Source organism: Papio anubis, chromosome 3 (assembly GCF_008728515.1).
Source record: "Papio anubis isolate 15944 chromosome 3, Panubis1.0, whole genome shotgun sequence".
Taxonomy (NCBI): Eukaryota; Metazoa; Chordata; class Mammalia; order Primates; family Cercopithecidae; genus Papio; species Papio anubis.
Window position 1 is genome coordinate 37321031 of NC_044978.1, and position 14475 is coordinate 37335505.

A 14475-nucleotide genomic window follows, 5' to 3' on the forward strand; every position below is an offset into this window, starting at 1 on the left:
GTGGACCCAGCTTCTTATCTGAATTCATGGATCCCTGGTTATGCAAGGAAGATTAGAATATTGCAAACTTCTACTTCCAAGGAGGGGCTTGACAGAAAGCCTCAAATACTATAATCTGGAAACATAAATCAAATATGTACAGCCATTTACGTAACTAGGAGGCCATTAGGGAAGAAACACATATGTTCCTCTGGGATGTAACATGCAATGACCTAGGTGAGCACTGAGAGAGAAAATACAGACTGGCAACGTTTAAGTTCAGGGGTGCAGGCTACAGAGCCAAAGAGGCCCTTGCTGCCTCCTCTTCCCAACTATTGACAGAACTTGATATAGTTTTGAATGTTGGGCTTGATTTAGATCAAATCAGCCTGGAGGTAAGCAAACTTGGCACACTAGTGGGGAGATGGACCGAACTGGTCAGACCACTTATCTATGGTAGAAAGTGGTTGGGTATGTTGGCGATTGTGGTGGAAAGGGCTGTCCCAGCCTTCACTCAGTGTTAATGTGAATCCTGAGCAAGGAATCATTTTTCTTTAAGATCTCCCTTCAGAAGCCCTGCAAGTTGCCATAAGAACCAGTGGAAAATGAGGAATATTCTGGTTAAGGGTCCCCAGTCATCCAGGAGGCTATCAAGTTTCCAGGATACTGGGTGTCCATGTGTGCACAGCACCTACAATTCTAGACTGAATAATGAACTCATGCATATACAAACTATAATTTTCCACATGTATAGATAGATGCTGTTATGATTACTAAAATACAAATAATGCATTACTCAATTGACAGTAACACTTTATCATTATGTAGTTTCTAAAAGAACATTAAAAAATACAGCCATATGTATGCCTGCAGTCCCAGCTACTTGGGAGGCTGAGGCGGGAGAATCACTTCAGCCCAGAATTTCAAGGCTTCAGTGAGTTACGTTCGTGCCACTGCACTCCAGCCTGGGTGACAGAGTGAGACTCTATCACTTAAAAAAGAAAAAGAAAGAAAGAAAGAAAAGTAAAACAAACAAACATAAAACAGCCCTAAGTCTTTTACCTGCTCCCCCAGCTCCTAATCAGGCTTCCATAGATCCCTGTTTCCCTTCAGAGTACTTAACACAGTTAATGATTGTATTTCTATGTGCATGACTGTGTGTTTCATGTCTGTCTCTCCCACTAGGCTATAAGCTTCATGAGGGCAAGAACTGCTTCTGTTTTTCTCATAAATTATATATCCAACCTTTAGACACATGACTGATACATAGTAAGTGCTCAGTAAATATTTGTTAAGCAAATGAATGAGGTGGTGAGCTTGAGGGAGGGTGTCCAATAAGTTTTTTGATGTTTAAAAAGTTTGAGGCAATAATCTGGTTATTTTATAAATGTAACTGAGATCCAGAAGAGCCAAGAGACGAGATCCAGAAGAGCCAAGAGACTAACCAAAGAGACATGTTGGTTCATTACAAATACGGGAGCAATCCCAGCTCAGTGTTCTTTCCAACATTATTGTCAATGTCTAATAGCATTTTTTTTTTTTTTTGAGCCTATACATATGTAACGTAGTGCTAGGGATGATAGAAAGCAGAACAGTGAAGGCTCAACCTCTTTGATGATTACAGTCTAAAAGAGTGGCTGGGTGCGGTGGCTCACGCCTGTAATCCCAACACTTTGGGAGGCCGAAGTGGGTGGGTCACGACGTCAGGAGATCAAGACCAGTGTGGCTAACATGGTGAAACCCTGTCTCTACTAAAAACACAAAAAAAGTAGCTGGGCGTGGTGGTGCGCACCTGTAGTCCCAGCTACTCTGGAGGCTGAGGCAGGAGAATCACTTGAACCCGGGAGGCGGAGGTTGCAGTGAGCCAAGATCACGCCACTGTACTCCAGCCTGGATAATAGAGTGAGATTCTATCTCAAAAAAAAAAAAAAAAAAAAAAAAAGAATGAGTGTCTGGTGGCTATGTTATGCAGCATCTTGTATATTGATTGACACTTTCTTTGAATGATTTACTATAAACTATATACTTAGTTCTCTGGGGTGTATAATGGTGTCAATTGCAAACAACAAGTTACTAAAAAGAGGAGAATCTATTTTCTGCAGCCCCCTCCCCACTCCATATGCCTCTAGTCCCTTCCTGAACCTTAAGTTAGACAGTGCTATGTATGAAATGCCAGTCACTGGGGAGAACAGTTCTAGGTGCTGTGGGGGAAATACACAGGACTTAACAGGCACAGTATCCACTTTAGAGGCAAAACCAAGAAAGCCTACATTTATTTTCCTCTGTAGCTAGAATTCTTTCTCTCCAGTGATCTGTTTTGGGCATTTGGCAGCTGCAGAGTTGACCTGCAAATAAATTCAACTACATTCACAGCTCCTAAAAATGACTGTGACCAGTTTACTCATATAGGTGAGAAGAAAATATTTTCAGAGAGAACAAAGGCACATAACAAAAAGCTGCATAAAATAAGGAGAAAAGGGTTGAGACTGTATAAATCCAACCCCAATTCTTGGCTATTACGAAGCTACAGTCAGTGGGTTAGGAAGGAAATCTCAACACGCCGCCTCCATGGGACCCTGCCAGCAGCCTGTGGGGCACGCCCCTGCCCTTCTCCAATGATTGTCCATTGCCATTGCTTGACAAGGAATATTTAAAAGCTCTAATGCTACCCCTGATCAACTGGGACTTTCGGTGCTGGAAAATAGGGTGACCATATTTCAACCAGGAAAAAAACAAAAACAAAAACATGTTTTAAATAAAATTGCCTCTCCCTTTGATTGTTAACAGCAACAGGATCCCTAAAAAGCCTTCAGGTCACTTAGTTTAGCATACTTGGAGAAAGCCTTGGGAAAGGGAGTGGTATCAATAATTGGGCTGCTTGTGAGGGTGAAGGTCTTGCTTACCCGGCTATGGGCTTCAATAATTCTTCTTTCTGAAAGGCCATTCAGCCTTATCTCCCTCTGCTCTGTGCCAGAAGCTATACTGGTCATTTTACCTGTGATAACCCATTTATTCTACCCAGCCATCTAGTGAGAGGCTTACCATTCTTTTCATCTTGCAGATTTAAGAATAAACAGGTTCAAAAATGCTAAAGTTCCTCACCCAAGGTCACACAGCTAGTACAGAATGGAGGCAAGACTTGAAGCCATAATCTTATCCAGTATTACAAAGCTAAGGTCTTCTCACAGGCAAGAATTGTGTGTACATCTAGAGAGAAACCCTTCTATCCACCATGACAAGGTAGCACTATAACAGACGTTGGGGGGCACATGAGCTTCTCACTGAGGAGCCTCAGGGGTACTCTTCCAGGTAGAGCCCTGCCTTGGCTCTTCTGCAGGAGAAAGCAGATCCGTGACAGACACACGAGGTCCACTCTTCAGACCTTTCTGTGGAGCTGCAATATGTTTTGTTGCATGTTTCCCGAATTATTTGTAACAGGCAGCTGCGCTAAGTCAGAATCTCAGAGGTGTTTCTGGGATTCCAGACAGGGTGGGGGCTGCCACCCTGCTCTCTGGCTCACATTGTACAACTTACAAATGTGGAGCATCTGGGGAATTTAGGAGCTAAAAAGAGAAGCTTCTGGAGGGAAGTGGCTAAGATTCTTGGGCCTTCATGGTGTCAGGGAACAGTTTCAAGGATGTTTTGCTTTTGCCGTTGAGCTAATAATAAAGTAGCCATCTATTGACAGTTACTGTAGGCTCCAGGTACTGTGCAAAGGACCTTTGACGGGTATTAAATTCATACATTCCATCAGTTCCAGTAGCATTTAATCATGAGCCATTTAATCATAGCTCAACCATGCTGAGAGCTAGGGATCGGCACCCACGTTTTACAGATGAGGAAATGGAGGCTCCAGGATAATAACTTGCCCAAGTTTTCGTAGCTTTAAGGCCAAGTGAGGATTCAGACCCACGCTATTTGAAGGAAACTTCATGTTTTTAACAACAGTATGCTGCCTCTAATGAATTTATTAGGACGCTAATGAATATAGTAGACAGGCTTTTCTCCATGCTATACCCTACCCACCAAATGTTTGGCCAATTAAAATAGTTGAGTTCACTTATAAGGGGAATGGGAAAACAGCATTTGGGCTTGTCCCAGTTACATGAATTAATTCTGTCTTGGGGTTCTGATGGCGGCATACACCAAAGAGCCCAGAATCCCATGATGAAATTATATCGTTAAAGCCCTTGGCAGCTTAGCTATTATTTTATGTAAACTACATGCATAGCTTCTGAGAATCCGTTTCCACCAGCAAACAGAATGAATATATATGTGTGTGTGTGTGTATATATATATATATGTATACACATTACTAATGACAGGATTCTCGGCTATCATGCCGTTATTTATGTGACATTATTGATAGGAATGTTGCTTGTTTGGAATCTGGAAGGTAAATAGAGTTTCAAATTTCAATCCTCTATCGTGGAAAATAATAACCTTGGTGCATGGCCATGCAAATTAAGGAACTCTGAAACCTCAAGCCTCCAATCACACCACTCCAGACACCAACATTCCAAACACGTCTCTCTCCCCAAAGAGAGCCGGGTTCATGCCACAGAATCTTTCCAGAGCCAGCATCAAAGGCTGTGTGAGGCTCAGTATTTGGGACCTCTCCTTGCAGCCGCAGTCCCAACGTGGGGTGGGGTCAGCGAGGGCAAATAGCTAAATAGTTTTCTCCAAAACGCCATAGTTGGAATTCCCTCTCCTGGCCCGGGCTCCTTGCGTCCCCTCCCCGGCTGCCACACACTTCCTAGCGGCGCGGAGTCCTCTGGGCCCAGCGCCTGGCGGGCCTCACCGACCCACCTGCTGCGCACGGCGTTGCCCAGCCCAGGCATTAAAGAACTTTCCTGCCGCAGAGGACCGAGCCCGAGACACGCCCTGGCTATCTATAGAAAATCCCTTCGGGGGTTCTGCTGACAAGTCACTCGAGATCCCTCCTTGGGCCTCATTATGTCACAGGAACCCTGGCTGGAATGCGGAGGATTAAATTCCTAACCCCTCCCTGTCGGCCGGGCCCGGAGGGAGGGAAGGCAGGAGCTCAGCGCCCACCTGTGCTCTCAGGCGCCCCCTATTGAACTTTTCTGTCCCTCTGGCCCCGACGGCTGCAGCGGCTGCGTGCGGGAGTTCAAGCCTGCTAAAACCCCGGGGCTGCAGGCAGCAGGGAGGACCGAGGTCCCAAGGCCCTGTGCATTCTTACAGCATCACGGGGACACGGAAGGGAAAGTGAGAACACGGACTTGATCCTCAAGCCGGCTCTAAATCCAGCTCCCTACGTGGATCTGGGCAAGTCGCTAATCCCTCTGGGCCGTGGTTTCCTCTCCCAAAGAGCACCTGACACATACAATTATGAACTTTACTGCTAGAGGAGGAAGCCAGGGAGCGGAAGCTACGGAGGCTGTTGAGTTCTCACCAGGTGCTGATGGATGGTGGGGGGAGGGGATCACAGTTCCATGCTCCCTGAACGAGGACAGTAAAGAGCAGAGAAACACTTCAGATGTGGACTAATTCTTTGTAAAAGGCCAGGTTACTTAAACCTAACTACCATCTGTGTCCTTCATCCCTAATAGGGGAGTGCTAATGCTACCTACCACATAGGTTTGTTGTGGCAAAAATGCATAAAGGACTTAATGACACAAAGGGTTAATGCACATAGGGGACTTCAAATGATGCCTGTAAGCCACCTATTATTTTATTATTATCGTTATTATTATTATACTACAAAAGAGTCACCTACTACCATTCTTATTATAAGGCGCCAAAGCTTTTGTAAACACAATGCCTTGAAAAGACCATTAATGTTGGTAGCATTTATTGCACGTTTATTACATGCCAGTCATTTTGCTGAGCATTTTTAGACATCTATTTTATTTCTAAAACAGCCCTGTGCAGTAAGCACTATCACTTCCATCTTTTAGCAGGTGAAGAGCCTGAGCTTTTCTTGACCTGCCCCAGGTCAAAGAGCTGTAAGTGACTGGGCCAGCCACGATCATGCCCCTTCCATCATGGGGTGCTGGTCCCAGCCGGATTCCACTCTTGCTCTTTGAACTTGCACATGTCCTTGACCTCTCTGTGTCTCATGTGGAGATAAAGGGCAGGTATTATTTTCTTTATGCTATTGTCATGAAGAAAGTGCTGTGTAAACTGTGACGTTCCCCCCAGAAATGGGAGGACTTTGATCATTACACAGGAAGACAAGTCAAAGGAGTGAATAGAAAGTCACAGTCCCGGGGAGCCTGTGTCTTCCTGGAATTGTCTTGCTCCTCAGAGAAGTAGAAGGAACTAACTACAGGGACATAGAACACATTTGATCTGAGCCAAGAGCCCAGGGAGGCTCTTGTAGACCTGAGGAGGCCACTTGTGCTCTGAAAAGTTGCAGGTTCAGAACCTGTCAGATCTCCTTGAGTCTTTCAATGACACACACACACACACACACACACACACACACACACACACACACTGATGCTCTCAGTAATAATGCATCACTGGACTTCCACCTTAGCAGAGTAAGTGAAACATGTAAACAAATAATAAATTATGTCTGAGCCAATGGGGCGTAGAAGCAGTAACTATAAAATACTGCCCTGGGGAAGAAAGTGTACTGGGACTGTGATAGAACACCCCAAAGTCATTGCCAACAGCATTATTTCATGACCTAAGTAAGCTGGCAGGGTTGTTACTTCTTGAAAGGAGACTTTGTCTTTTTCCTTTTTCTTAAACATCTGATTTTTCTTCTCCTTTAAACAATGCAAATCTTTCCTTCTGAAGGGATCTTGGAAAGCAGATTCCTTCCATTGCTTTAAAGGGAATTGGAGTTGGACAGAGTGAAGGCATTCGGTGGCGGGGCTGTAAGCAGTGCTGATTTGTCAAGGTGGGCTGTCACACATCATTTTTCTGCAAGCTTGGAGATGCAGACTTTGGTTCCTGGATGGAAGAGACGCTTCTCATGGTCAGGCCTCCCTGGGCCCCAGGTTGAGAGGTGATGCTGCATAGGGGACAAGAGCAAAGGTCCCCAAAGTGGGGTAACACACCTAAGGGCACTACCTCCAAACAACCCACTGGAAGAAAGAAGAGGAAGGAAGGAATTGGAAGGGGAGGGGAGAGGAAGGAAAGGGTGAGGAGGAAAGGAAGGAAGGAAAGGAAGAAGGAAGAAGGGAAGGAGGAAGAAAAGAAAGATTAAAACTCTTCATATTTATTCTAATATCATCATTACAAAACCACTTTTTTGTTAAAAGTTTAAATATATATAAAAGTAGAATCATATAATGAACCTCCCAGGTACCCATGTTCCCACCATTCAACTTCAAAAATTACCAACTCCATGCCCAGTCTTATTTCCCATATTAACCCACCTACTTGTCCTCCCTGCTCCTTTATTTTGTTATCTAAGACAGCAAACACTACCTCATTATACCTGTAAATATTTCAATATATGGATCTAAAAACATGTCCTCTCTTTTTAAAACTTGAACCACAACATCATTATACTCCCAACACATCAATGATTAGCCCACAGTATAACTGAATATCCAATCAGTGCTCATATTTCCTTGGTTTTCCTAAAATTTTTTTTTTTCAGTTTGAGTTGGGACCCAAACAAAGTCCACACATTGTGATACATAAATATGCCCCTCAGGTCTCTTTTAATCTATTACTCCCTCTCTCAATCTCTCATTCTTTATTTTTGCAATTTTTTTTTTTTTTTTTTGGTTGAAAAACTTGGGTTGCTTTTCTTGGTTAATCTACAAGCTAGATTCCACTGATTATGTTCCCATGGCATCATTTATCATGTGCCTCCATCCCCTGTATTTTCTGTAAATAGGAAATCAAGAGGCTCCATCAGGTTTATATTAAATCTTTCTGACAAGAACATTTTGCAACTGGTGTTATGGACATCTGTTGGGGGAACGTAATATCTGCTTGTCTCTCTTTTTGTGATAGCAATCATTATCAAATCTCTTGTTCACTAGCAGTTACAAAGTGTGGTGTCCTATGGTATCCTCATTCTATCTATGTGTCTTCACTTATTAGTTGGAATTCTTCTTTAAGAGAATTCTTATCGTCTATTTGCTAACCCAGGGACACAATTCTTATAGGAAAGGCAGAACAAATTCTTCTTTTTCTTTACCAGTTTTCAAAGTAATTAATTGGTCATCTAGTATTCTCTAAAAGTGATCACCAAGGTATCTTTTTAGTATCATAATAAACATAAATTTGAAAAAAATACACACACACACACACACACACACACACACACACACCCAAAATGTGGTTTAATCAATTGCAGTTGCTCAAAATGTCCCATGTTTGGCCAATGGAAACCTTTTCAGGTTGGTTCCCACATCCTTTTGACAGGACCCAATAATAATTGATAGCTTCCTGGCTTTCTGGTATGACAAAATGCTCCAGGCACACTTCCCAGACAAAAAATTAGACACTTCTCCCAAGACCTGATTTCTTTTAGTGAGAGACCACAATCTATACTTAGGGTATTATCCTTTAATTTCTATTTTTTGTAGTTTATGTTTTATAATGCACATAATATATCAATAATATGGTAAATATATTATAATTAAGTTATAAATGACAAACAAAGACATATATTTTCTGAAAGGGATGCCAAATACGGAAAGTTTAGAGGCTACTTATTTAGTGCGTAGGGATTGGAAACATGGTAGAATTATGATCCTGGGCCCTCTTTCTTTCTAGCTGTTTGGTCTTGGTCAAGTTCTTTTTTTTCTGTCTGACTTTCAGTTTCTTCACGTATACAATTAACATAGTAATAGCTACTTCATGGAATGTTGTGATGACAAGATAAGATAGATGGATGATTGATAGCTATATGTAACTAGATAAATAGATGACAGATAGATATATACATAGATACATAGATATATACACAGATAGATAGACACAAAGATACATACACATCCCAGCTTCACTCAGCAAATGGGAGTGACTCGTAGTGTATCAACAATGTTGACAGAGCCCTTCTCATACAGAAAGCTCTGGGTCTGCCCTCGAGGAGCTTGCAAACCAGAGGACTATAGAAGCATCATGCACAGAAAACACAGGTAGCCTCTGTCTTTCCAAGGTCCTAATGAGCAATATGCCAGGCCAGTCTTTTGAAATTCAGAGGAGAGTGCTCTCTGGAACCTCGAGAGCTCTGGAAGTCTTTGGGAGGATGATGGGGCTTTAGCTTGCCCTGAAATCTGGCCTGGAGAGGTAGGAGTGGGATAGGGTTTGCAGGGAGGGGATTCTAGGGTGGGGAGACGACCAGATCCTGAAAAAAGAGGAGGCAACAAAGTAGCAGTAAAAGGAGAAGCTACTGCAGAAAACAGTCCCAGGAAAGGAAAGAAGGATTGTTCCGCAGTGCCCAGCCCTCCACAGAGGCAAACAGAGGAGGACAGAGAACAAGGTCCCTGTTGATTTTAAGGGGACCAATTTCGTTGCCGTAGTAAAGATAAGATGGGCCGGGCGCGGTGGCTCAAGCCTGTAGTCCCAGCACTTTGGGAGGCCGAGACGGGCAGATCATGAGGTCAGGAGATCGAGACCATCCTGGCTAACACGGTGAAACCCCGTCTCTACTAAAAAATACAAAAACTAGCCGGGCGAGGTGGCGGGTGCCTGTAGTCCCAGCTACTCGGGAGGCTGAGGCAGGAGAATGGCGTGAACCCAGGAGGTGGAGCTTGCAGTGAGCTGAGATCGCGCCACTGCACTCCAGCCTGGGTGGCAGAGCGAGACTCCATCTCAAAAAAAAAAAAAAAAAAAAGATGGACTGCAGCTGATGGGTGGGGGCGGTAGGGAAGTGAAAGGGCTCTTGGTGGTTGGTTTGTTGAAGAGCAAAGCAGCCAAGGCACTGGAAACCTGCAGTGTGACCCAAAAACACACAGGCTACCCGAGGGGGTGGCAGGCATCTCTCCACCAGGAGGGAGACACTGGAGGAAAATAGAGACTTTTAAAATGGCTTTGATGACCCAAACCCCAGGAACTGTGAAGACTAGGTTGGCAGCAACGAAGCAAACACTGGGAATAAATGAAACAGTGCTTGCCTCTAAAAACCCTGAGGAGACCCTGGCTCCTGTTTTGAGCTGGGCTGTGTCAGGAGCTCACATGTTCAAAAGCTGATTACGTGCTAGGCACTGTGTTGAGCATTTAAAATACATTCTCCTGTTTAGTCCTCACAGTCAGCCTTGAAGGTAGAGGAAGTGCTCCCATTTAACAGATGAGGACACTGAGGCTATGAGAAGTCTAGCAATTTCTTTAAAGTTAAACACAAACTGGAGGTAAGATTCAAACTCAGGTCTTCCCCTGAAACCCATGCTCTTTCTACTACTACTGACTGCCCTTTACAGAGAGAATGGGATTCACTCATTTAGCACATAGTCTTCAGTCACTCATGGTGCGAGCTGCTGTTTACCACACCTTTGGGATATGCCAGGTATGTTTTATGATTTTTTACATGTGCTAACTCATGTAATCCTCACATGCTTTATGAAAAGCTCTTCTATTAATATTATTCTCATTTTGGAAATGGAAGCACAGAGAGGTTAAATAACCTACCTAAGGTCACACAGAATAAACAGTGCAAGGATTCAAATCTAGGCAGCCCGGATCCAGAGCCCACATACCTAACCTTAATACTCATGCTGCGCCGGGTGCGGTGGCTCAATGCCTGTAATCCCATCACTTTGGGAGGCCAGGGATTTGAAACCAGCCTGGCCAACATGGAGAAACCCTATCTCTACTAAAAATTCAAAAATTAGCCAGTTGTGGTGGTGGGCACCTGTAATCCCAGCTACTCGGGAGGCTAAGGCAAAAGAATCGCTTGAGCCCTGGGGGAGGCAGAGGCTGCAGCTGCAGTGAGCCGAGATCACACCACTGCACTCCAGCCTGAGCAACAGAACGAGACTCTGTCTGAAAAAAAAAAAAAAAAAAAAGCCGAAAACACCAAAGAAACAAAAACTCACGCTGTATTCTGCATCCCAGTGGATGCCCTTGTGTGCCGGGCTTCTTCTCCATCCTAAAGTGTCCTTTCTAATGTGCCCACTGGAGAGGCTCTCTGGATGGGAAGGCTGGCTCCACTGAAATTTTCTGGGAACAGAAGGCCAGAGGTGGTGGGTGGGAAGCTTTTGTGGCTGTCAGTTCTATGCTAATGACATCTGCTTCTTGGCAGGGGCACCTCTGATCCTAAGGTGAGATTAGTTCAGTCCCTTTCAGCATCTGGTTTTGGGATCTGAGAAGTCTGAATGTTAGAGGTAACAGTGCATGGACCAGGGAGGCGACTCAGCCAACTACTCTGATGTCCAAATAATTTTTTTAAATTAAAAACTGCTCTTGGGAGGTTATAGGGCGAGCACAAGCAGGTGGTGCTAAGAGTGAGAAAAATCTTCTCTGTCCCTTGGGGAATGACTAAGAGCAATGCCTGTTCTACTGGGATTTGCAGTTCAATTCATCTTCCTTAAATGATCACATAGGAAAATGATCACAGCAGCAAAGCGACATTAGAAATATGAAATGGATAAATAAAACTTTGGGTGAGCACACCGGCTGCTGAACCCATTTGAAAAATGGAGATCTGAGAAGCACACAGACTGAACTGTGAGAGGCCTTTGGAAGGAAGGTGTCGGAACAAATGTCAAATGTTTATCCGGACTAAAAGATAAACTGATGTGCACAAACCCTCAGGCCTTTGCAGGTTTCCTTCTTCATGGGCAGGGCTGTAGTTTCCATAGGTCGTTTCCCTGCAGTGGTTATATCTGCTTTTAGCATAAGCCAAGAATCGCTGCATGTTGGAGATGGAAGGGGCCTTTGGGGTCACACTGTATAATCTGACCACCTCACTTTGCAAATGAGGATCTCAAGCGATAAAGTGACATGAGAGATGAAATGATGGGGCCTGGTATTCCACGTGCATTTTCTTGGAGGATGTTTATAAAAATCAAACCAGTCATCAGATTGGAATGTAGGCTACGTAGCAGCAGCCACTAACATCAGCAAACTCGACGACGTTCCAGATACTCGTGAGCTTTCTACGTACATGATCTCATGTAGTGTTCACAATGACCTGACGAGATTGGAACTCATATAGCCCGCATTTTCCTAGATGAGGACATCTAGGCCTGGAGAGATTTAGTGGCCTAACCAAGGTCACACTGCTAGGAAACGAGAGAGCCATGTCTCAACCCAGCCCTGGCACCACATCCCATGGAAACCCTGCTCTACTGCCTTCTAACAAGACAAGAGTAGGAAAATGGTCAAAGGAACCCTTTGACCCAAAGTGTCCCTTGTGGAAATATTATTCTACAATTAAAAATCATTATAAAATCCATGTAGGAACATGGTAAATGTTTACTACTTAGTGTTTAGTGAAAATACAATACTCGATGTAAAAATATTCAGAAGAAAAATGAAAGTAAAACACTTAAACACTAACAGTTGCTGAGTAGTGTGGAAAGCTTTTTTTTCTTCTGCTTTTTCCCTTTTTGAGTTTCCTATAATGTGGTATAGGTCTTTTGTAATGAACAAATAAATGTAATCATTTTTCTTTAAAAAAGTATCACTGTGCTCACAAAATCGATAAGAAAAAGACTAAAATGAATAGTAATATATTTTCCTTTCCTTGGCAATAAAAACTAATAAGTAATTGATTTGCAGCAAGAGATAGAATATCATTTTACAAAGTCCATACATAACACAAGTCCCTTTTCACATTCCATCAGATGCAACAGAAACTAAAATTCCAAGAATTTAAGTTTTGAAGCTACCCTATTTTTATGGCTTACGTAGCCTAGTCTATTAATAAAAGGAGATAACCTTGCTATGTTTACCAGCATAGTGACTAATCATTCTTTCCTTCTGTCTGTAGCTGAGTTCCAGCCAACACTGAGACTCATGGACACATTGGGTTGGAAGGTTGCTTACTGTTCACCTTCCACACACTCAGGCACAGAGAGGTGAAGTCACTTGCTCAACGTCTTGTGAGTCTAAATATTTAAACGCTGAAAATAAACTCTCAGCTCCTCAAGGGCAAGACCCTTTCTTTATGGTGCCAATCCCAGCATCCAGGGCAGAATGCTTCCTTTACTAGATGAGTTAAAACCTTAGTGAGGGGCCGGGATGAAAAGTCCAGTTCAATACACAGAGGCGATGGAAGAAGTGGCTCACAGTCACTAAGCACTTCCTAAGTGTCAAGCACTATGCTGAATGCCTTACAGGATTCACTTACAGGGGCTATTCACTAATTTGCTGTTGTTCATTAATAGTGAGCATTGCATGCTCATTGCATTCACTAAATAATCCCATGGTAGTGGTAATCTTATGGTAATATTATTTCTGTGCTGAGAAAAATGTGCCGACCCAAGCCCCTTGCCCAAAGCCATAGAGCTAACTGGTGACGGGGCCAAGATTTTAACCTAAACTTCAGAGCCAGTCCTTTTAGCCCGACTGGGACTCACAGCACCAGCTCAAGTCCTTAGGCAGGTTTTCATTCCCAAAGAGTTCAGAAACTTGCCTGAAGGAAGAAGGGGAACTAGACTGAGTGCCAAATGTCTGTAGGCCGAAACATGACCAACATGTTTGTTGCTATTCAGTAAACCTTAAAATGGCCACCTCATAAAAGTAACCAATCCGTGCCTCTTCCCCTCTTCTCCATACCCAAGCTTGCCTCTGAGTAAAATAAGTTGTATCAGCCTGTGGTCAACTTGCCCTTAGTTACTTAGGGTGGGCACTCATTTTTAATAGAAATTGTGTTCAAAGGTAAACATGCTAACTCAGCATTCATTCAACGTACATATCTCAAGTTTCAGGCCTGTGCAAGGCATGAAGTGAGGATGTGGTTACAAAGTTCTTTTTTAATATAGCATCTGACCTCAAGGTTTTTTTGTTTTTTGTTTTTTTTAAACGGAGTCTCACTCTGTTGTCTAGGCTGGAGTGCAGTGGCACAATCTCAGTCTACTGCAAACTCCACCTCCCAAGTTCAAGCAATTCTCCTGCCTCAGCCTCCCAAGTAGCTGGGATTACAGGCATCTGCCACCACACCCGGCTAATTTTTGTGTTTTTAGTAGAGACGGGGTTTCACCATGTTGGTCAGGCTGGTCTCGAACTCCTGACCTCAGGTGATGCACCTGCCTTGGCCTCCCAAAGTGCTGAGATTACAGGCGTGAGCCACCACACCTGGCTGACCTCAAGAATTTTTAAATCCACCAGCTTTCACAGTGAGCCAGATGGATTCAAAGGAGGCCAATAGGTGATGCCTTTGCTGCTGTTCATTAACAGTGAGCATTGCATGCTCATATGTTTGCCAGAGGAATTATGTAAATATTTGTATATTCTAATACCCATTAAGGCGGGCCTGAACTCCCTGCACTGAAAAGGTTGAGTTCTGTTTTCTCTGTTAAAATTAAGTGGCCCTGGCTGAATTCAGGGTATACTGTCTTAACCACTCAGTGTGCAGAGCCAGTAAAAGTGGCATCAAAGGAAAGAAAGAGAAAG

General features: G+C 43.6%; 1 long non-coding RNA gene across 1 annotated transcript; it reads right to left on the minus strand.

Moving 5' to 3' along the window:
- Positions 1-1900: 1900 nt before the first annotated feature.
- LOC116274133 lies at positions 1901-13909 on the minus strand. The gene is made up of 2 exons (XR_004182650.1): positions 10953-13909; positions 1901-7040 (listed from the first exon to the last, which is right to left on the minus strand). It is a non-coding gene; the product is annotated as an uncharacterized LOC116274133 (long non-coding RNA).
- Positions 13910-14475: the final 566 nt, after the last annotated feature.